The following is a 22611-nucleotide window of genomic DNA, read 5'->3' on the forward strand; positions in this document are numbered from 1 at the left end:
ATAGGCATCTCTAAAGAAGCTGAAACCTGGCCTTTGGGAACCTCCCCAATGCATGCACACACAGCAATCCTGTGACAGAATGCAGAATGCCGGTGACTATTAAACTCCTTTCTGCCTAGACCTTACTTTTCACACTTCCTGTTGACAAATGACTTTAGTCAGCAAGTTCTTATTTAGAAAGTTACCCCGTGAATATTGTTTCCAGCAGAACATAGGCTTGAAGCATCACCGCTGTTTACTTAAGTAAAATTAAGAAGTTGTAGGTATAGAAAAGTCATGGGAGAGCTCACTTAATATGTGAATAAAATCCTCATAATGCTGCTTGTAATATTCTAAAATAATAAAAGCCCAATTAAGGTTCCCTGTCTGTTGCGCCAGTAACACACCCTGAAATACGTTATGGTAGAAATGTGAATTATTTATTGTAATAGTGGGAATGACAACAGACGCCGTCTGGATGAGTGTGCTTTCTGGTTAATTGCACAATTTAAATATCTTACTTAAATCAAGTTCATATTTCACTCTGAATTTCAGAAGTATTACATTAATGACTGTTGTAATGAACTCATTAAATCTGAAAGTCAATATTAATTTATTATCAGACATCTCTTAGTGAATTACATTGGCAGGTGAGAAGAAATGGTTTAATATTGTCTATTTGATTATTTCGTAACCTATGTGCAGATTATAAAGCTGTTACTGGTTGCTAAATTCTTATTTCAGTTATAATTACCTCATATTGAAGCATATTATAGTATAGTGGCTTTTCAATGGAAAATCATATTGTAAGTATCTATGATTATCTTTACTACATCTTTTTATGCAGAACACCTCTTATAGGTAAAGCCTGTTTTATGGAATAATAAAACCCAAATATTTTAACAGGTTTGAGGAAAAAAAATCAACCTCCTGGCTATCCCTTCTAATCTGCTTCCCTTGCCTCAAGGGAAATTGGTAACTACGTTCAACTTTTTTGGTTATTTTCACTTGCAAAATTTACTTGCATTTTTCTACGTACATTTCTTCTACTGTGTTCTAATTTTTAAAAATATATAATCTACTCATTTCATTTTGTGAAAGTTATAGGTTTAACTCTAGAACCCACTCTGTACCATCAGTCTGAGCATTTGTGCACATGGGTACGTAAGTGCATCTGTATTTATATAAACATACTTCCCTTCAACCTTATATAACTTTATTCATTTTTGGTTAAAGCAATATCTGGTGTTTGTGTTATTAACACAATGTAAATATCATTCAGCGCTAAGTCATGCAGTTCACTATGATTATATTTGCTTTACAAACACATTTCTGTTGTCCCTGGAGATAATAATTGCCTTATTTATCATTTGTTCATTTTCTTGTTCACTATCAAAATCCAGCTCAAAACTCTACATGGGAAGTATAGATCTCTTTTCCATACGTTAGAAAATGTCAGAAAATCTCTCAGATTTATTGTATTCTTGGTTATATTCCTTCTAGAAACTTTATATCCTTCTGTCTGGACCAGTTACTTTCTAAGTGAGCTGCACAGCTGTCATTCTGGGATGACTTCTGTCCTTTCCTACTATTATTATGTTATTATGCAATATTAGATTACCATATTATTATCTTAGCATATCATGCAGTTTCTTCTTAAGAACAAGTGAATGGGAAATCTTTGAAAATGTGAACACTTTTTTCTTTTTTAATTTTAGCCTCACACATGACTAAAAGTTCACTTTGCTATTTGTTTCAGTTGGAGGATGTGTTTTGTTTTTTTTTTTTATTTTCCCCTATGAACATCCTCAAAATCTCCTTTTTATTTCCAATTATTTGGAAATTTTCTGATGCTGTCCTTTGGTGAGGGTCATTTTTCACTTGTTATGCTGGGCCCTTGATAAGCTCTTTCAAGGGAGAAAATCATGTTTTTTTAAATTTAATATTTATTTGATATTTTCTTCCTCATTTCTTCTATTTCTGGAGCTTCTCTTATAGAGCATGATAATGGATAGGAGAAAAGTGGAGCTCCTGGATCAATCCTCTAATTTTCTTTTCTATTTTTTTAATTTTTGGTATTTTTCTTCTGCCTTCTGAGAGATTTCCTTAAAATATTCAAGATTTAAGATATACACACACACACACACATCTTAAACTCTTGTTGTTTTCTGAATGTTTAAGCATTCTGTTTCTATAACATGAATGCAAACTTTCCCCCTCTCTGAGTCCAGTAATTTACAATTTCTTTTCTTTAAGTTTTATTCTACTTCCCACCTTGTTTTTCTTTCCTCAGTGAAGCTTTCTTTCGTTCATTTTCTTCTCTGTCTTTCATATTAGAGACTCTCTTTAAATGCCTGGCATTCCAGGATTTCCATTCACATTTTCAAGAGAGGAACTAAACACAGACTAAAAGCTTTGGGCATGGGCAAGGCTTGGCGAATGATGGGTTGTGAAAAGGGGAAGCTATTAATTCCTGATGGCTACCATAATAAATTCCCTCCAACTCAATGGCTTAGACAATACAAATGTATTATCCTACTGTATTAAAGGCTGGAAATCTAGCACAAGTCTCACGGAGCTCAAATCAAGGGGTTGACAGGGCCATATGAATTTCTGGAGGCTCTAAGGAGAATCTATCTCCTCCCCTTTTTCACTTTCGAGAAAGAGACCTCCCACGTTCCTTGGCTCCTCGATCTCTTTCTGGGTCTTCAAATCTAGTAAGTGAGTCCAATTCTTTTATATTTTATATAATATTTTTATATTTATATTTAACTTAATAAACATGTATATTCAATTAATATTTATACATTTACATATATTATATTTTATATTTTTTTATGTAATGATCATTCTGATTATTCGTTCACAGCCACATCTCCCATTGTCTATTTCTGGGAAAGGTTATCTGCTTTTAAGGACCTATGTGCTGAAACTGGGGCCACCTGTGTAACGTAATGTGTGAGCATAATGTCCTTATCCTTAATTTATGACCCTTAGCTTAATCACATCTGCGAAGTCCCTTTTGTCATGTGAGGTGACAGATTAACATTATTCAGGGATTAAGATCTAGAAATCTTGGGATCCATTACTCCACCTACCAGCAGGAAATTAAATGGAGAAACCCAACCATTTTGTTGATGAACAGTTTTAAGTAATTGTAGTTCTCTGCTCTTTGAGTAAACATTTATTCTTCCTTTGGTAAAGAAGCCTGTCTTCCAGCTTTCTAGCAGTCAAATGTGGAAAAGTGACTGGGGTCAAACTGATTAGGATGCAAGATTCCTTAATCTGTCCCTGGTGCACTTGAGTTCTGAGAGCCTCTCATTCAGTCTCTGGAGAGAGCAAACCTATGGGTATGTGTAGCGTGGGGGCCAGGTAGTTAGCTCTCCCCACGGAATGGACGTGGACTCTTGACCAGCTGTTCCATTCCTCAGCCCTGCGTTCTGAAGCACTCACTCCACGCCAGCTACTTGACACCTGTCAGCCTGCGGGCTCTTCTTAGCTTTCAACTTTCACATCTGCTAACTTACACTGTGCTTTTCTTCCTCCAAAATTCAGTTGACGTTTCTCATCTGCTGTCATTTTTCCCCCCTATTCTCTTTGAGCTTGGGAGTTTACCCATTTTTGAACCATTTATCATCATCTCAGTGAGTTTACAAGAGACAGTGAAGGTCAAGGGGTGTGTTCAATACATCTCTTTAAACTAGAAATCCCTATGAATAGAAATTAATGAAAATATACTTTCCTTATTTCTCCCTATTTGTAACTGGTTGGTTTTTGCAACACTGTTTGCCTTTTGCTGAATCATTTTGACAGTGTAGTATTCTGTAGTACTTGCATGGTATGAAGGATTTATAGCTCTGAGATATCTAAAGACAGAACTCCATGCAACAACAATCTGTCATTTGAATGAATATGTATAAGACATTGATTCTGAAAGAAGAGTAGAATATTAAACCACAGGGAAAAAAAAGAGGAAAGGTCATCACAAGATAAAACTATTACTACCAAATTAAATGCATGGAGTTTTTGTTTTGCCATCATTATAACGTAACTATCTCTATCATCCTTATTGAAATGCATTAACTTATCTTGATAATATTGGCTTTTTATTTCATATGTGTTTTACACAGGAGGAAGGATTGTGTATTATTAGAAAAAAACACAGTAAATAGTTATAATAATCCACATAAAATCTTTTTTAAACTTTTTTTAACGTGGTTCTAAGAATAAGTGAAATTAAATTTGTTTTTGTAAAGTATAAGAACAATGTATTCTCAAAATTAAGTAGCAGGGCCACATACTAAGATTTATATTTTTTCTTTAGATTCTTTAAATTTCCTTTTAGAGCCCAGTGATATATAAATATTAAATAATTGGATCCAGCCTATAATTCGGAAGCAAAACATTTTGCAAGTTCAATTAAGTTTAAACAGGAAAAAAAAAAAAATTGCTGGAAGGCATTTGGAACGCCCCAGGCTCAGACATAATGACTAAACCCTGTCTAATCTCTAGGGTGTTGCCTTTGGAAGGCTTTATTTTATTGTTTAGAAACTTTCCTTTTTCTTAAGATTCTAAAATTACAGGTTGTCAACACATATGATACACCCTGTAATCTACAGTAAATAGATAGTAGGCAAATCAGTAAATAGATGGATTATAAATTTTAGTGAAAGTAAGAAACACAATAAAAGAGAAAATAACTAGTAAGTCTTGAAAATCAGCATTGCAGAACTTTAGATTCATAATAAAGCAAGTATAAGGTAAGATGGGATCTGTGCAAAACAAAGCAGTTTGGGAAGCAAGAAAGCCAAGACAGTAAATTATACGCTGGGGGAAAATATTACTCTGCTCACAGACATCTGAGAAGTCCAAGTTAGATGTCCCTCAGGCATGGTTAGCTCAGGTGTCCTTTAAGCAAGTGGAGACCAGGTAGAAACCACGAAAGTAAGAGTTGGTGCAGCAGGCAATACCAAGAGGTATGTGGACTCTGTGAAATCAGTTTTAGGTGATCTGTTTATTAACAAGGCACTAATGAGAGATTATAGTGATGACAGGAAGGATCTTTTGTATACGGTTAGGAGGAGATAATTGGGGTGACCAAAACTTAGCCACCAGACTTATCTGCAGAAAAGAATATTCGAACATTAAGTAGAACTGTCACATGCTAACAGAGGTAAGGGAATATCAAGGTTTGGAGATAATATATTAGGTCAACGTCAATGAAATGAATTCCATGCCTCCCCATATAGTAAGACTTGATGGCTAGTATATTTCCTACTCAGATCAGCATTTTGGGTAATAAATCCACAAGTAAATTTCAGATAGGAGGGATGGGGAAGGTAGGGACTGGCAAAAATAAAGATCCATCGGTCCCTGCAAAGTCAAAGATTATTTTCTGCATCTTTCTTAATTAAGATGTAGTTGCATATTACTTTAGGCCCAATACGACAACAAGTACACTAGGTTGGATTTCATGATCAGGAAACGAGTAAAAGGCTTCCAGGATATTGACTAGTTCAATGGATCTTAACCCTAGCCATGTGGCACATAGAATCACCTCGGGACCTTTTAAAAAAAAACTGATGCCTGGGCCTTTTAAAATCAGAATCTCTGCAGGTAGGGCCTAGGTGACACTAGTTTTAAAGACTTCCCCAGTGATTCTAATGCAGCCAGACTGAGTAGCACCAGACTAAACAAACAGTTCAGATGTCATCATTTTCCCTGAGATTGTGATTCAAATGATCCTTGGAAATAAAGGTGACCTTGAGAAATTCTGGGAAAATTGTTTAGAGCAATAAGTTCAAATAGAGCAAAGACCAAAATTCAGCAGTGAAAAAAAAAAAAAAAACTCTGAAAATCACTCTGCAAGTTTCAATTATTTTTTATAGTTCCTGTGCATTTCTACAACATACCCAGAAGCTACTCTGATGTCTCTTTTGCAAGTCCACCGAGGAAAAGCAATACCTTTTTTTCTTTTTTTTTTTTGCAAACTGTTTGTTTCTACACATTTAGCAAAAAGGCGGATGGAAGCTATTACGTTGATATTTTAAGCAAAAAATTTCTTTCAACCGTACACTTTAAATATCTTGCTAATTGAAGCAAAAGTAGTCTATTTTTTTTCTTTTTCCTATATTATCTGGAAAACTACCTTGATTACGGACTCTGCAGGCGTAGCGACAGCCTTCATCTAGAGAAGCAGAACTCATGATTTATTCACATCTGTAATGGTAATGAGTCGTCGGTCTATGAGAGAAATTCGAGTCTATCAGTTATTCCAAGGGTACTGAAAGCTTTCCTTACATCTAGCTGTTCATCTCTGTGACATTCCTGGAGGGCGTCTTTTGATAGTTGATTATTATTTGAAATGGCAGGAGGCAGGCAACTTCAAACGAAGCTGCTTCTTCAGCCAGAACTAATAGTCTTGGGATGATGCTTCCTATTCAAAAGATAACTGAGTTTGTTGATTGTGACCACAGGAATTTGGGGGATATTATGGGATATTATGGAAAAATGTACATTAGGAAAAAGAAAAAAGGGAAGGAAGTAATACAATCTTGGAAACAAGTAAATATGAAGAATTAGAGCTATTTGCAGTCAAGGAGAGATTTGCCAAGAAATGAAGGGTTGGCGAAAGATGTGACTAATCCATTCCTGGAATGGAATCAATGTATTCACCTTTCAAAATGTAAAACAGTGATATTACAAAATTAAGGTCTCACCAAGGCAGAGGAGGATAAACTGAGTAAAGAAAGTAAATACTTCAACCCAAAGAGTCCGATTTTTATTTACTTCCATATTGATGCTCTGCATCTTTTTGGCTTGACAGAAGTTATTTTACTATTCAAACGAAAACAATAACAACAATAATAATAATGCTATAAAATCCACTATTCAAAAGTGATACAATTAGAGTTGCCACACCTAACCCTAAAATATGTATTGGCATCACATAAGCAGAAGTTATCAGTGTCTAACATATATACTGTGTTGGTCTCAAACCATTCCTGACATTTTCTTCTGCCCTTTCTGGACCCTACCTCTCTACTCCACTATATGTTCTCCCTTTCCTTTCTTCTTGGCAGCTGGCTGGGAAGTGTGATGTTAACACCTCCGCCATGACTTTGGCCCCCGCTATGTGAGGCCATTTTGGTTAATTACCCTTCATTCTTGCTCTTTGAATCCTTGTACCTCGTTTCACTTAGTTTGCACAGATTCAGAAACACTGAATAGGTCAAGAGCTCACAAAAATGAAGCTCAGAGCTGAAGGCAAAACTGCTAATGATCCTGTTTGCTGTGCTTCAGGTACTCATTAAAGGATCTAGAGAAAAGCTACTATTTGCTACTGCTTTGGGTACTTACAGAACCAGGAAATGCAAAACATTTTGTAGAAATTCTGCAGCTGAAAGGGAAGCTAATCATATTGTAGATTTTATACCCATAATGAAATATTTTTTGTAAGAAGTCACACATCTGTGAACCGTTCTCATAATTGCATCTGGGTGCACATCTTAGTTCACTCACAAAACCTGGTTTTCAAATGACCTGGCGACTCTAAAAGTGGAATCCCTATCAGCTCTCGGAAGGGCTACAAGAGAAGTCAGAGCTGGAATCCATCTCAAGCAATCATGTGCCTGAGTCTCATCTCACACAGATCTACGGCAGAACCATCAAAGGGACAGGAAATTATAGGAGCTGAAAATTGAAGTTGCTGCTCGGATTTAAGCTATAATGATCTCATTTCTCCACAACCCTTTATTCCATAATTTAACTTTGCTTATTTTCTCTAGACAGACCAACAACCATTTCTTATATGTCCTTTCCTATCCTGCTTTTCTTCTGCAGGGTCCTCACGTTCATAGTTACACACTTGCAAGTATCCAGTATACAATCATTTAACCCCGTTTTCACAGGTTAAACTGCCCATTATGTTTAAAGCACGTAACCCTTCTTATTGAATTGTATGATACCAGTTGACCAGTTGGTTGACTGACTTGCTCCTACTTAGTTTCTAGGAGTCTTTGACACACCTATTTTTTTTCTGTCTTGTTTGTCTCCTATCTGAACTCTCATCAGCTTTCAACCCTTTTACAATGCTTAAGCCAAGACTGAATAAATTTCCATGACCATTGCAAAAATTCAGTGAAATAATTAACTCTGACTTTGGCATTTCAGTTTTCCTAAGTTCTATTGGCATTTTTAGTGACAGTGCAAGTCGTACTCAGCATGCTGGACCCTGTGACTCTGCTGTACTTTTGTTTCATCGATCTTCCACCATTTCCATCAATGTAGTTTGATGTGCATCACTAAATATACTGACTTGGCCATGTGTCTGATTGACTTAACTTTGGTTTGGGTGATTCATTATATTATTTTATGACTGCTATTATTTTCACTCAAGAATTGCATTTTTAAGTAAACAAAACAAAGTGCATTTCTATGATCTTAAGGTGTGTATAACAGATAAGACATCAAACTTATCCTGCAATCTCCACCGTTGGAGATTGCAGGCAAATTAAAAATGATAACACTGAACAGAGTATGGTAACTACACTAGATAGTACATAAAAACCTAAGATCATTTTTAGATTCTTTTAAGATTCCTTTATATCAGTAAGGATTTGGAAATTATCAACTTGAATTTTTCCAAATGCTTCATGAGAAACACATGGTCTGTGATCAAAGATCTGAGCAAAGGTCATGCAGTATCATAATACTAAAGAGACAGTGCTGGGGAAGACATTGAAGACGTGTGTTGAGTAGAAGCAATCAACAAGCATCTGGCAGAGAGGGCTGATCAAGGACCCTGGGGACAGGCAGTGCATGCCCATCTGACTCTGAGAGTTTAATGGGAGAGTCCCTTCAAAATCCTGTGACTTTGCTGAACCATCAATATCCACACACAATCTGCTGAGCTAAATTTTCTGAAGCTTTTTTTGTTTGTTTGTTAGTAAAAAGAAACCATGTCTGTAACTTTGTGATAAGAATTCTTTCTAAACGTGTATGATTCTTCTCTCTGAAAAGATTCTTAGTTAACAAAATCATCCAGGATCTTGGTGCTCAGTGTACTTTGGATGAAAGGATAACGTACCACACATAGAAAAAATATATAATATCAACAAAAAAAAATCACCATCTCTTAAAGAAGTGTGGTCCAGTGAAACAGGTTGTAATGCTAATTTGCATTTCTACCAATCGTCGCCCTTTCTGGGGAACAGCCACAGCAACGAAGCCCCACCTGTTCTCCTGGCATTAGCAGTTACTTATTTCCTCAATTCCCCCTGAGTTTCGAACCTCTTGATCAGAGCTCTTCACAGGAATGTGGATAGTCTGACTTCTTATTGTAAGTGCCTTTTTTTCAGTTGTTGATAATCCCCTTGTATTACAGCTGGTTATTCATTCTCTTGATGAGGTGCTGCAGGAACAGTGTAAAGACCACGTGTTCTACATTTTGCATCCCCGGAACCTCGTGCTCTAAGTAGAAAGAGTCATACTCTCACACTGAAATGATTTCAAACAGACTTCCATTTACGTAATCTTCCTGGTTCTTATATTATTTAGGTCAAATAGCCACAAATCTGCTTATTTTGACTGGGGTTTTCCAACACTTTCTTAAACAATCGAGAAATACATTGTTAACTAAAGTGGGATTTGGAAAGCCAAGCTGTACCCAGGGACGCGGAGTATCATCCAGGAGGATAACAGGATGATAACCTGTTAACTGCAAGAGTGACGGGGAGGCGTGGGCAATGCCCTAAATGTTGCCAGACAGCATCATACCGTCATGGCGGCAGAAACTCAGTCTCAATTAGAGTCACTTTACAATATTTATCCTATTTTTTTTTTCCTACTACAATACATAGTTCCTCTTTCTAAAGAGAGCTGGTGAAGGCTGCATGCCCGCACCTCTTTGGGCGCCTTTTCCCATGTAAATGACAGCGTTTGTTTTATTCTCATTCAGACACGCCATGTCCTCTAGTAAATATCAGAAACAGCAAAGCTGCAGACGCTAAATCACTGGGTGCCACACCAGGCACTAAAGAAGAAAAAATATCCCAAAATCTGTAGAAGCTGAACCATTTAAAATTAGACAGCACCAAAGCACGTGTGAGACCATGCTGCAGGGAACAATTTTGCTTTGCATTAGGTAGCAGGACAAATACTCGTGTCTCCTAATTTTATGATTTTTCTGCCATGGTAATGACATTCTGAAAATGGGGCACTGCTTTTCCTGGGAGTAGGAGCCCTGCTACACCTGCTGACCTACAGAAAATTTCCGAGACGTGAAAAGCCTAGGGGGAATTCAGTGCCAGGTGGCAGCAAGTATTTTTAGTTAGCGTTCCTCTCAAATGCCTGTCACTGTAGGTGAACAGCTACAGCCACTGACAGATCTGGAGGGCAGCTCCGGTGCAGACGCAGATGGTAGAAGTTGCCAGCATTCTTCTGAGAATCGCTACTGACTTTTGAATAGTCAATCGTAGTTCACATATGGAGGCAACTTGAGCAATGGCTACCGTATATTTTTGTTATTGCTTTAGCACGTTGTAATTTTCAGCTGCCCTTGCCCAGTGACATTGCTTACTTTTTTACAGTCAGCGAGGACTTATGCTCAGCTGCTCAGTTTCTAGCACTTATCCTGAGATCTTACACGGGAAATATGAAAGAATTTTCCCTCAAGGAGCTTGCAGTCAAGGCTTTGTTTCTTAATTGCCTTTAAAATATTTTTCTTGAGGTGAAATTCACGTAAAATTCAAGTAACCATTTTAAAGTTCACGTTTCAGTGGTATTTAGTGTGTTCACAATGCTGTGCAGCAACCAGCTTTCTCGAGTTTCAAAACTCCCTCATCTCCCCATAAAAATACCCAGTACCCGTGAAATAATCACTCCCCAACTCCCCATTCTCTGCTAACCCCCAATCAACTTTCTGTATCTGTGGATTTGCTTGTACTGAATATATATCTGTATTTATAGAAATCATACAACATGGAACCATTTTTTCTGACTTCTACACAGCATAATGTTTTCAATGTTCATCCACGTTGTAGTATGCCTCAGTACTCCGCACCTCTTTTTGTAGCTGAATAGTATTTCATTGTGTAGATATACAACAATTTCTTTATCCATTTATCCATGAGTGGGCATTTGGGTTTCTACCTTTTGGTTATTATGCATAATGCTGCTATAAATATTTGTGTACAAGTTTCCTTGTGGCCGTATGTTTCTATCTCTCTTGAGTAAATACTTTGAAGTGAATTGTTGGATCATATGGTGATTCTACATTTAACTTCTTATCTTAAAAAGATAATAAGGGCACACTATGATCAACTTTGTGCACATGGACTTAGAAAAAAAAATGATCAATTCTTTGAAAATCACAAACTACTAAGTCAACCAAAGTGAAATAGATAATGCAAAGTCCTGTAATTATTAAAGAAAATTTAATTATAATTAAAAAGCTCTTGAAAAATAAATCTTCAGACTCAGATGGTTTTACTGGAGAAACCTACCAAATATTTAAACATAAATTGATATCAATTTTCTACAATCTTTTCCAGAAAATATGAAGAGAGAATACTTCTCAACTCATCTTATCAGTATTACTCTGATACCCAAAGTAGCCAAAGGCAGTACAAAGAAAGAATAAAAGATAAGGTATGAATATAAAGCTTTACTCCCAATTTGCTGTTCTTTCCATGCACATAATATATTTACACAGCAATGTAAGTTACTCACTGGCCAGATGAGGAATCTGGGCAGGCCATGGCTGGTTGCTGCACTACGACCCTGGAGAGGATCTCAAGGTGATTTGGGAGTCAAAACCTTCAATATCATATAGCCAAAGAACGGGACAGGTTAGGAGAACATTTTAGCTCTGTTATTTGAAATCTATCATTATCTTTTTAATGTGAAAACGTGGGAAATAGTCCAGTTCTAAAAAGTATATCTACTGGAACAAACAGAGAGTAGGTTTCTCAACCTTGTCACTCAAAAGGTAAAAGGTTGATATATTGAAAGTGCATCTGTGTCTAATAAACACCTCAAAATTCTTACAAGCTATGACAGTATCCAGTATGTCTAATTCTAAATAATCCTTGTGACTTGCTATCTGGTGCTAGTTATTATTTGTGATCATTAAAAGCTAATCATGTTTAAAACCCCTCAAAATACAATGGCTTAACGATGATAGAAGTTTATTGTGGCCAAACTGAGCCGGTAGGGCAGCTGGGTGGAATAGTCACTCCAGGACTCGGGTTCTTTCTAATCTGTTTGTTTTGCCATTCTCTGAAGCATTGCCCTCATTCACCTAGAAATATCTAGGTTACTAATCCATTCATATTTTGGAATCTGGGAAGGAAAAATGAGAGCCAGCCAAGGGAAAATGACTGTGTGTATATGTGTGTGTATTTAAGTTAGGGACATTCCAGACATTTTGCACATTACTTTGTCTAATTTCCTATGAGTCTGGCACCTATGATGTCATAACCACATCTAGCCAAATGGGAAATATAATCTCTAACTGGATGCACTATATCCAGAAATAAGGAGAGAATAATTATTGTCTAACTTATGAAGAATTGTGATATAAGTAGTAAATGTGAGTCCATGAGAACTATCAATATAAAGTAAGAATTTCATGGCTAAGGCAAATAAAGAAAAAAAAAATAGAAAGGAAATAGACTTAAACTCAGCTAAACTGTAAATTCATGTCAACTAAAAAAAATAAGATTACCAGAGTGGTTAAAAAAATGTCTAACTAAATGAAATTCACAAGAAACTTGCTGGAAAGACAAGGATATAGATAATTAAAAGCAAAAATAAACTGTACTCTGATCTGGATGCTAACTGCATAGTTGTACCATGTGTAAAAAATTTATTGATCTCTTACCTTAAAATTAGTGCACATAATGTACCCTACTCTGTGACCATAATACCAAAAGGGTTAATTCAGCAGGTCTGGAGTGCTCAAAATCTGCATATCCGAAGAGAGACCCATCTTTAGGATTGACCCTTGACTGCCCTCTTGGGAGATAGCTTCTGAGTCCTTGGAATATTCTGCCTGATATGAGAGTTTTTGCATGCCTAAAGCTTTGAGCCATGCAGTATTTATGAAAAATATCTATTTTTGAATACCTGGGGCTTTGGACCTGGCTGTCCCAGTTTGATCAAATAAGTTTGCCTAAAAATATGATTTATGGTGAATGCCAATGTTTGCTCTGGGGTTGAGGTTAGAGTGGGTAGAACCTGAGGTCAACCATATTGGTGCTTCATTCCTTTATGACCCACCCCCAATAAAAATTCTGGATAGTAAGGCTTGGTTGACCTTCTCTGATTGGCCACAATTTGCAGGTGTTGTCAGATATTTTTGGGAGAATTGATTGCATCCTCCATGGCTTCAGCGGGAGGGAACAGCTGGAAGCTTGTACCTGCTTTCTCCTTGGCTTTGACCATGTGCATTTCCCCTTTGCTGATTTTAGCCTATGTCCTTTTGCAGTAATAACCTGTAACTGTGAGTAAAAGGACTTTTTCTGAGTCTTGTATGTCTTTCTAGCATATTAGCAAGGCCGAGGTTGGACTTTTCAATGAAAAAGTGAAGAAAAAAATAAAGGAATAAAATAAATCAGGAAAGAAGGAAAGAAAGAAGTAAACTGTTTTGGAGTAGTTAGAAAATTAAGAAGGAAAGCTATTTATTTATTTATTTCCACTAAGCCTTGTTAAAGCAACGTGGAATTACAGCTCTGTGGAGTCTGTTTTTCTGATAGGTCTTGGCAAAAGGCTACAGACAAGGAAGGATGTGAACCACGTGTTTAAGTGATTTAGAAAGGAGGAAACAACTTCCAAAGGACGAAAGATAGTAACAGTCACGATTAAAGAGATTGATTTAGAATTTATTTGAACACTATCCTTTAGCTATAGAAAGCCTGCTTTGTTCTTACTAGGAATAGAATGGAAGTCTCTTTAGTTTCTAAAAATGCCAGTTAAAAAAATACATATATATGTATGTGTGTATATATATACATATATATATATGTCATCTCACATTTAGTTTCTATTGGACTAATTAGAATCATCCATCCACTAGAGATTCATTAAGCATCAGCCATACTGCTATTTTGTCATGTCTTATGCACACTCAGCTTCTGTGTGGTCGAATAATACATGCAGTAAGAAATAAGAAATGGCCCTGGACTTCAAGAGCCACTGTTTATTTGGGCCAATAGGCCTGCAAATAAGTAAGTCTATGAAGTATCAGGAACTCCGGTGACAAAGAAGAAGCACCTATTTCTACCAAAAAAGGCAGAAGTTACCAGAAACATAGGTGATGGTGCATGTGCATTAGTTCTCTCTGGCTCCTGATAACATGTGGTTGAGGCTCAAGGAGCCCCAGAAATGAGGCCCATTCATTATCAGTGACCGACCTGTTAACAAGGAAATTGTGCCAAACACAGTGACCTCATGCTGGCCTCTTTCTGGCACAAATACATGATATTTAGGATGATGGCAATTTAGATAGTAAAAGAGGAGGGTAGAATTAACAAACAGAAGTGATTTTCAAATGTCATATCAGTATGATAGAGAAGGCATTTCAATCATTTTCTCCCCTCACTCAAATATAAGAATGATAAGGAACAAAAATATTATTATTATACAAAGCAACTTCAGGTACTAATATACATTTTTGCAAAGCTGAATGTGGGTATATGAATGTGGGGATGTGGTTTTCAGGAGTCAGAGTAAACCAAAAATATTATTTTTCAAAGAAAAACACTTTCCAAATCATCCCATTATTCTACTACATTTCAGAATTATTCTAGGTAGAAGGGCCAAAAAATTAAACAAAATAGATATGGTTCTTACCTTCACAAACTTATACACAGTGCAGAAGGCAGAGAACTTAAAAAAAAAAAAAAAAAGCACTTATAATACATTATGTGTTACTACATTAGAAGTGCCCTGACCTCCAAAAACTGGGAATAATTATGACTATTACTAAAATATGTAGCAGTAAAATAAAGCAATTATCAAAACTAACATAGATAGGACATAAGTCCCTAGGAAATTATTCAGAAGACTAAACACTAAAAATAGGGCTAGTTCTGTGATTATATTCAATTTTTTCATCTCTTCCATATGCTTTATATATATATTAAAGCAGGGAGGTCAGTAAGCCTTCCCTTGGGGGCTCTGGCTAAGCTCTGTTTGTACATATCATCAGAGAGGCAATGCTGTCACACAGATGGCCCCCTGGTCTGGGCAGCTTGACGAAAGTGCCTTTGTGTTCCTAATTAACTAGTGAACAACTGTGCCAATTGCTTTGATACATTCGAAACCTTCTGTTCTCAGACGTTTGATGAGCTGTTTATTCAGGAGCAATACCTTCCTGCTTTATTGGCCCCAGCACACCACTTTTAAAGGGCAGAGCTACAGTGAGATTGACAAGGATTCCTCTGTTCCAGGGAAGAAGACCATCAGGAAGCATTAACCATACTCAGGTAGTTGGCTTTAGATCTAATTGACGAAAGGATAAAGCCTATGACCATAGAGTGCAAATATTTTCTGGCAGTAACTCAATACATCTAGAGCTCACAGTTCGGTAATGAGCTGCCACACCAACTCCTTCTTTGATTCTGGGAGTTCCCAAACCTCTGGCAGTGTTTAAAGAGGCAAGGTTTCCAGGATCTTTACTCAACCCTTGAAAAGATTAGTAGTAAATTAGATGCTGCCATAGAGAGTAAATTAGAACATCAAACAATACCAGAATAATAAATGTTAAAGAGCATGCCAAATTATATTTAGCATACAAAAGAAAGAGATGTAAATGAAGCCCAGAGCCCCAGACCACTTTTGTGCATCTAATTGTGGGAATTGTAATGGGAGGGACAAATGTTAGAAGCTTTTAAAAAATTTCCTTGACTGAGTGTGATGCAGACAGTCTCAAGGTCATGTGATAAAATAACTTTCTTTTTCTTTCAGAAGTGCATCAAATGAAAGAAAATGGCCTTTTTCAAAATTAAAAATTGCAAACCCTCAAGCGTGCATTTGGGAAGGCTCTTTGCATGTTAGAAAGATAAATTTCTACCTTAGGACCAATGCTATGATGAAGAAGGGGAAAAATAACACCAATGTCTTATTAAAGACAAGCCAAGTCCATGCTTCCAGACCTCTGACCAAGAGACTGCAAGTGGACCAGGTAGACTCATCCCTTGCTAGGGCCCAGTGAGCTGCCCTCCAACAACACAAAGTTATCCCTGCTGAACCAGCAAGGAGCAATTGATCTATACGCCACGTTCACAAAAAGAGGCCAGAGAAAGAGCTCTCCTCCTGCAGTAGGCCCAAGGCTTCCTCATCCCACTTGTTCTGTGAGGGGGTGAAGTACCTCAGATTGCCAAGTCCAGCTCTCAGGTCAGCCTGAAGTTGTGTTTCCCAGAGACCTCCCCCAACACTTGTAATTCCTGACGTAACTTCCAGTTCAATACAAGCTTTTTTTCCCCACTCTTCTCTTTCTGAATAATTTACTCAGTCATTATCTACTGACTGCTGAGTTGTTATGTTCAAACTAATACATTTTCTACATGACCCTTGTACCAAGCAAAACTTCTCACCAACTTTGTTTCTTATTTTCTAACACCTTCTCATGTTGTTTACAAAAATCACATAGATTCAAGCACGTAAACAGAATCCTGTACGTCCTGTTTAGCTTTACTTTTCCTTTTCTCTTCAGTTAACCAGTCCTCTTCAATTAACCAATTTGAAGTTCTGGAAATAGGATTCTCCATTCTTTCCAACCCATCACCTCCTTACATCCTACCTGGATTTTAGCAGAAGTCTCCTCATCAAGCTGCCTTCATCCAGCTTTGCCCTCCTCTTATCCATTAGGGTTCTCTTCATCCTGCAGAGACAATGCTCTCCCAAAACATAAATATGATTGCACCATCCCTTTTCGCCATGTCCTCAAGACAAACTTTAAATATACTCAGCATGGTAGTCAATACTTTTTATCAATTATCTTTCACTTATTTCTACAGTGTTTTCCATTATCTCTCTCCACCCTTACCAGTTGTGAAGTTCTTTTAGTTCCTGAATATATTATGCTGAGTTTTACTCCTAAATAGGAGCATGTACTCTGCTTAGAACAACCCTCCCTCCCTGCCAGGTGCCCTCTGCCCTTTTATTCTGGTTAATTTTCAACTTTGAAGACACACTGTGTATCTGTTCTTTCTTGTCTGCTATTCTCTTTGTATTCTCATGGAACCCTACGCTCTGTGCTTTTCCAGTCTTGGCTTCTAACAGTTTGTGTAGGATTTACCTTATTATTTGTATGTATCTCCCCATCGATCCTCATTCATTTACAGGTCTTTGAGGACAGAGATTGTCTATATCATACAGTACTGCTTCTCAGTCCTTATATTACCTGACATTTGGTAAATTGATGACATAGTATTTTTTCAGGAATAAATCAAAGGTGATAAGTGTAGAGTTGTAAAGGAAAATGCAGTGGGAGAAAGAAAATCGGCTGCCTAATGACATGATGATGTTGTAAAACAGTAACCAACCAAACAGGATCTGCATAGATTTGTGGGTGGATATAGTCCAAGTGATGTCCATATTTCTTATCACAAAACCACAGTCAACCAAAGCTAACAACAATCAGTAAATTAAGTTGCCTTTTTTTTTTCTGATTTATTTGAGTAATCATAAGGCTTTATCATTAAGACCAAAGAGAGAGGCAAGTGAGACTCACATGCTCTAGGAAATCCACACACTACATATTACCTTATAGAATGCTGTAATTATAATCACCAAAAATCCCTATATGGCCTTTTCATTCACATTTGCTGGAAGTGTACTTTGATGATGAAATTACACCTATTAATGATACTCAGTATAAATGCTATACCCATTATAAGTAATAAATTTTGTTTAGCATTCCATTTATTTGGTCTACAAAGCATTATGAGATTAGGAAATTGTTGTAAAGGCTGTTTCTCCACTTTATAAGTGGGAGACTAAATCCCAGAAAACATAGGTTATTTTTTAAAAACTCTCTTTTCTGACCTATTAGAAGTTATCAAAATGATTAATCAAGATATTATAAAAATCAAATGGTCTAGGTACTGAAGGGCTGACTTTCAGTCTATTTGGCCAATGAGCTATAAATGAGACTTTTCGTGGTACATTCCAAGTACACAGAGAAGTACAGAAAATAATACAGAAAGAACACTGAAAAAGGTGGCTAAAACCTGGCCTCTAATCCTAAGAATATGACTTGGACATTTGAGGAAGCAAAAGGCCATTTAATTCTCATCTAATACTTGAAACTCCCCTATATCAAAGAAACAGGATTTAAATTTGAAAACCTCCAAAGATGGGGGAACTCTCTTATCTCAGAAAAGTTTTTATGGTTTTTTTTTTTATAATGAAGCAATACTTGACTCCTTTAAATGTGTATCCATTAATCAATCCTTTGATAACAGGGGGTTTTAAAAACCCTAGTCTTTTATAAGAAAGTTCTCTCCTCTACCATTACACCCTCCCTCCTCTCCATCCATGCATTCATATCACACTAATAGTTCTGTTTCCAGAGCACAAGGTTAAAGTTCAAGTTTCACAATGGGAATAAAAGCATGCGCTCTCCTGCCACCCAGCTCCTAGGAAAGAGAATATTGATTTGAAATCTTTATCTGACAAGAATGTCTTCCGAACTTTTCACTGAACCAGGGAGTTCCTTGCAAGTGGCATCATTTCTGTGACCCCAAGAGGAACCCAAGCAGGGCATGGGTCTGCAGGTACACAGGTGTGAAGCCACTGCCTTCCAAGCTCTCTGGGTCTGCAGGGATTAACCTGGTCTCCAGTGAGATCAGCGAGCAGCATCTCCTATTCTGACCGTGAGGTGGTGTCTCTGATTGTAGATGTTGCCTGAGTGCACTGAATGTAAGAACTGTTCATGGGTAGGATTTCTGTTCTGACATCAAACCCAGGCACTTCCTGATGCACCAACTCCCTGGTCCCTAGCTACTCTTACAAAGTAAGGGTTGGGGCTCCTGCATCCTCCACTAACTGACAGACCAAAAATCTCACACACACATTCCCTTCTCCCTATCTTCTTCTGGGTCCTAGTCTTTTCTCTTTTTAGAAATTTATACACCAAAGAGTTGATTCTATGAGGCATTTAACACACTCAATCAAGCTATATACCCACTCACAATGGCAAACATTCCCTTACATAAATGTAGGACAGTTACTTAATTTCTCTTCTGCCTCAGTTTTATTATCTATAAAATAAGGATAGTAGCTTATTTTCAACATCGCTACATGATTAAATGGTACAGTTTTAATGTAAAAATGTTTAAATGTTATATGACACCAAATACATGCTTCACTGTAGTAAGATTTTGATCTTGGCGTCTTCAAGGTACTTCCATCAGTCAATGAACTCCCCCATTTTTATCCTCTTCAAAAAAGAAACCTTAATGCTACCCACCCAGCAAAGATGTGAGACCTGAATCTTAAGATGGAGACCTGAGTACCTTTTGGGAGTCCTATTCCTGCCTTCCACTTATTAGGTGACCAAGCTGCCTCTGTTTGGCTGGAACCTTCCTGGTTTTAGCACCACAAAGTCCTACATCCAGGGAAACTCCTGAGTCTTTACACCTTCCACTTTACCCACCACCCACCTCCTCCAGTTTCTTGGGCCCTCCCCCACCCCCATTTCAGCTATCTGAAGTGACTCAAAGTTAGTTTACGTCAGAGGATAACCATCTGGTGTCTCAATGGCTAATGGAGAAAAAAGGCTTAAGATTAAGCTCACACAGGGCATATTGCTACAGTCATAAATGCCCTGCATACGTATAAATAGAATTATTACCCCTCCTTCCAGTTCCGGATGCAGTGGTCTTGTGTTGGTTCCGATGATCATCCTTTCCTCCTAAATTATCACATACTGTGCTTTCAATAGCCAATTCTAAAAGTCAACCCCTGACATTTTCGGTATTAGTTCTCCCCTCTTTTGAACAGTGGGGCTAGAGTTGGACACAACCTCACACAAATAGCTCCTCTGCTGTGTCTAGCAGAGTTTATGTTAATAAGCTCAGATTACTGAGCTACTGAAACGCTGAGTCTTGACAAATAAACAAGCCATGCACTTGAACTCAGAGCAGCTAAGTTTTCTTTATAATCTCACTTACAGCAGGCTCCAATTTCTTCTCCTCGATGCTTATTTTTCTCCTCCCAGGTGTGAGTTCATTTTTGCAAGAAATCGATAATTATCAATCTTTACTGGGTGCTTATAGGCTAATGTCTGTGATAAGCACTTTACATTGATTCCCTCCTTTAATACCCAAAGTGATTCGATGAATAGATAATACATTTTCAAACTAGAAAGAACATGTTCAGAGGGGGTAGGATACAGTTCTCAGGGTTACGCAACTGGAAAGTTTTGAAAGTTCACATTTGAATTGAGGTTTTTCAGACCTCAAAGCACATGCTCTTCTTAACCACTAATAGAAGAAAAATGTAATTGAGACATTTCTGTCCCTGTAAATATTATGCCATGTACTCAATGCCTACGTCTTCTTTTAGTCTCATTAATCTGACAATGTGGCAGCACTTTCTCAAAATTATTTTGAACAAAATTACTGTATAAATTTAGCTGCATCAACTTTTAAGCAAATGTTTCATCTTTCAGAAGTCCTTGTTTAATTGCTTCTTGATTCCAAGTCTTTTGATGCTTGAAAAGGGGGTGCACAGATGGATTCAAATAGTTTAAGTATTAGCACACTTCTCTGTATACATGTACAAATATCATTATAGTCATATTTATATGGAAATAATCTATGTTTAAAACTTATATTATTTTTAGTGTCCTATCTATGCGAAGGCTATACATCTGAATTTAAGTACCCCATGTGTATTAGTTTCGTATGGATACCATAACAAATTATCACAAACTGGGTGGTTTAAAACAAAATAAATTTATTCTTTAACAGTCCAGATGATTAGAATTCCAAAATCATTGAGTCAGCAAGTTTGGTTTCTTCTAGAAGCTTTGAGGGGGAAACTCTTCCTTGTCTTTCCCTTGGCTTCTGGTGGTTGCCAACAATCCTTAGTGTTCCTTGGTTTGTAGATACATCACTCCAATCTCCGTCTCCTTCCCCGCATGTCTGTGTGTCTTCATGAGACCTTTATATTAGGATATTAATCATTGGATTTAGGACCTACCCTAATCCAATATTATCTCATCTTAACTAATTATACCTGCAAAGATCTTATTTCCAAGTAAGTTTATATTCTGATGTTCCAGATGGGCATAATTTTGTGGGGAGGAGAGAATATACTCTTTAACACAGTATATTTCATTACATGTTTTGGCCAATAAAATGTGAGCAGAAATGTTTCATGGATGCTGGGTTTAAATTTTAAGAGCTAACATTTTGTCTGCCATCCTATCTTACTTTTCTCCTGACTCTGCTAGTGTATTAAAATGAAATTTCCATCAGCCGGAAAAAGAACATTCGACCTGTGATGCAACACATCCCATGAGCAAGATGGAGAAATTATTGTTTTAAGACACTGAAATGTTCATGTGTTTCTTTTCCACAGAATAATTGGACCTACCATGACTGGTACAAAAATGAGTACTGGAGCAGAGGTGCTTCCTTAACAGACAAGCAAAAACATGTGGCATTGGCTTTGAGGCCAGGCATTTTTTAGCAACGTTTCCCCCCTCCACCCTTTGGTTGTTTGGTCTTTTTTAAATCAGAAGCTAGAAGGATGGTGATGTATATCATGCAGGGGTTAAATATTTAGAAAAAGGATCTTATGTGATAACGTAGAAGGGAGATATAGTACCTACTAAGCTTTATTTGTAAATGAAGAGGTGAAAAACCAGTGCTAGTAGCCTGAATTTGTTCCTGTTGTTTGCACTTGCTGGGATAATGCAAGAGAGGTGAGCTCAGAAAAGAACTATTTTGCAAGCAGAACTTAAGGAAAACAAAGAGAATGCAGAACGGAACATTTCCATTTCATATGCAAAACTGACAAGCAGTTTTGAATAAAGGGCCAATTAACTCAGGCTTAAGAACCAATAACAGGGTGTAGTTATGACACCAATTTTAGAAACTCTTAACGGTATCATTTTCCCAGCGAATTCTTTCAGTTGGAAAACTACGACTTAAAGGAAACAAAATGGCGTCTCTCTCCTATGGTCACATGATAGGCTTACGTTATCCATATTAAATCCAGGGAAAGAGGCATAGTTCCTGAAGAACTGATGTGTCTGTTGACACAAGAGACTCATAGCAATCAAATACATACGAAGTCAATTAACTTTTTGAGACAATTCTATAGATAAGCAAACCATGGACCTAAAATTATTGCTTTTTTGAGATGTAAAAGGAAGGTTGGACCCTCAAGTTCTATGGACCAAGAAACAGGCAGAGATGATCAGCTACAAAAAAGTTCATAAAATGTCAGTAAAACACTTCAGCCTTTTTATTGGCAAAATTAAATTATCCTAGAAAATAGTCAATTAATTTTAGCTATAAATAAATTCAGCTATTAATAAAAATTCTTCATTATTTTTCCCAGCAAGAAAATTCATTTTCCGGCAGTTATTGGTAATTAGTGATTACCTCCAAT

The 22611-nt window shown here is 37.1% G+C and overlaps 1 long non-coding RNA gene across 2 annotated transcripts in view; it reads right to left on the reverse strand.

The window, feature by feature from the left end:
- LOC141579813 (uncharacterized) overlaps positions 1-17128 on the reverse strand; it is a 43207-nt gene extending 26079 nt beyond the window's left edge. The window contains exons 1-2 of one of the 2 annotated variants that reach the window (XR_012511826.1): positions 17030-17128; positions 16784-16864 (exon numbers count right to left, since the gene is read on the reverse strand). This is a non-coding gene — a long non-coding RNA (uncharacterized LOC141579813). Of the gene's footprint in view, positions 1-16783 lie in introns of both variants that reach the window. The other variant, XR_012511825.1, reaches the window with a different exon arrangement.
- Positions 17129-22611: the final 5483 nt, after the last annotated feature.

Source organism: Camelus bactrianus, chromosome 14, assembly GCF_048773025.1.
Source record: "Camelus bactrianus isolate YW-2024 breed Bactrian camel chromosome 14, ASM4877302v1, whole genome shotgun sequence".
Classification (NCBI taxonomy): domain Eukaryota; kingdom Metazoa; phylum Chordata; class Mammalia; order Artiodactyla; family Camelidae; genus Camelus; species Camelus bactrianus.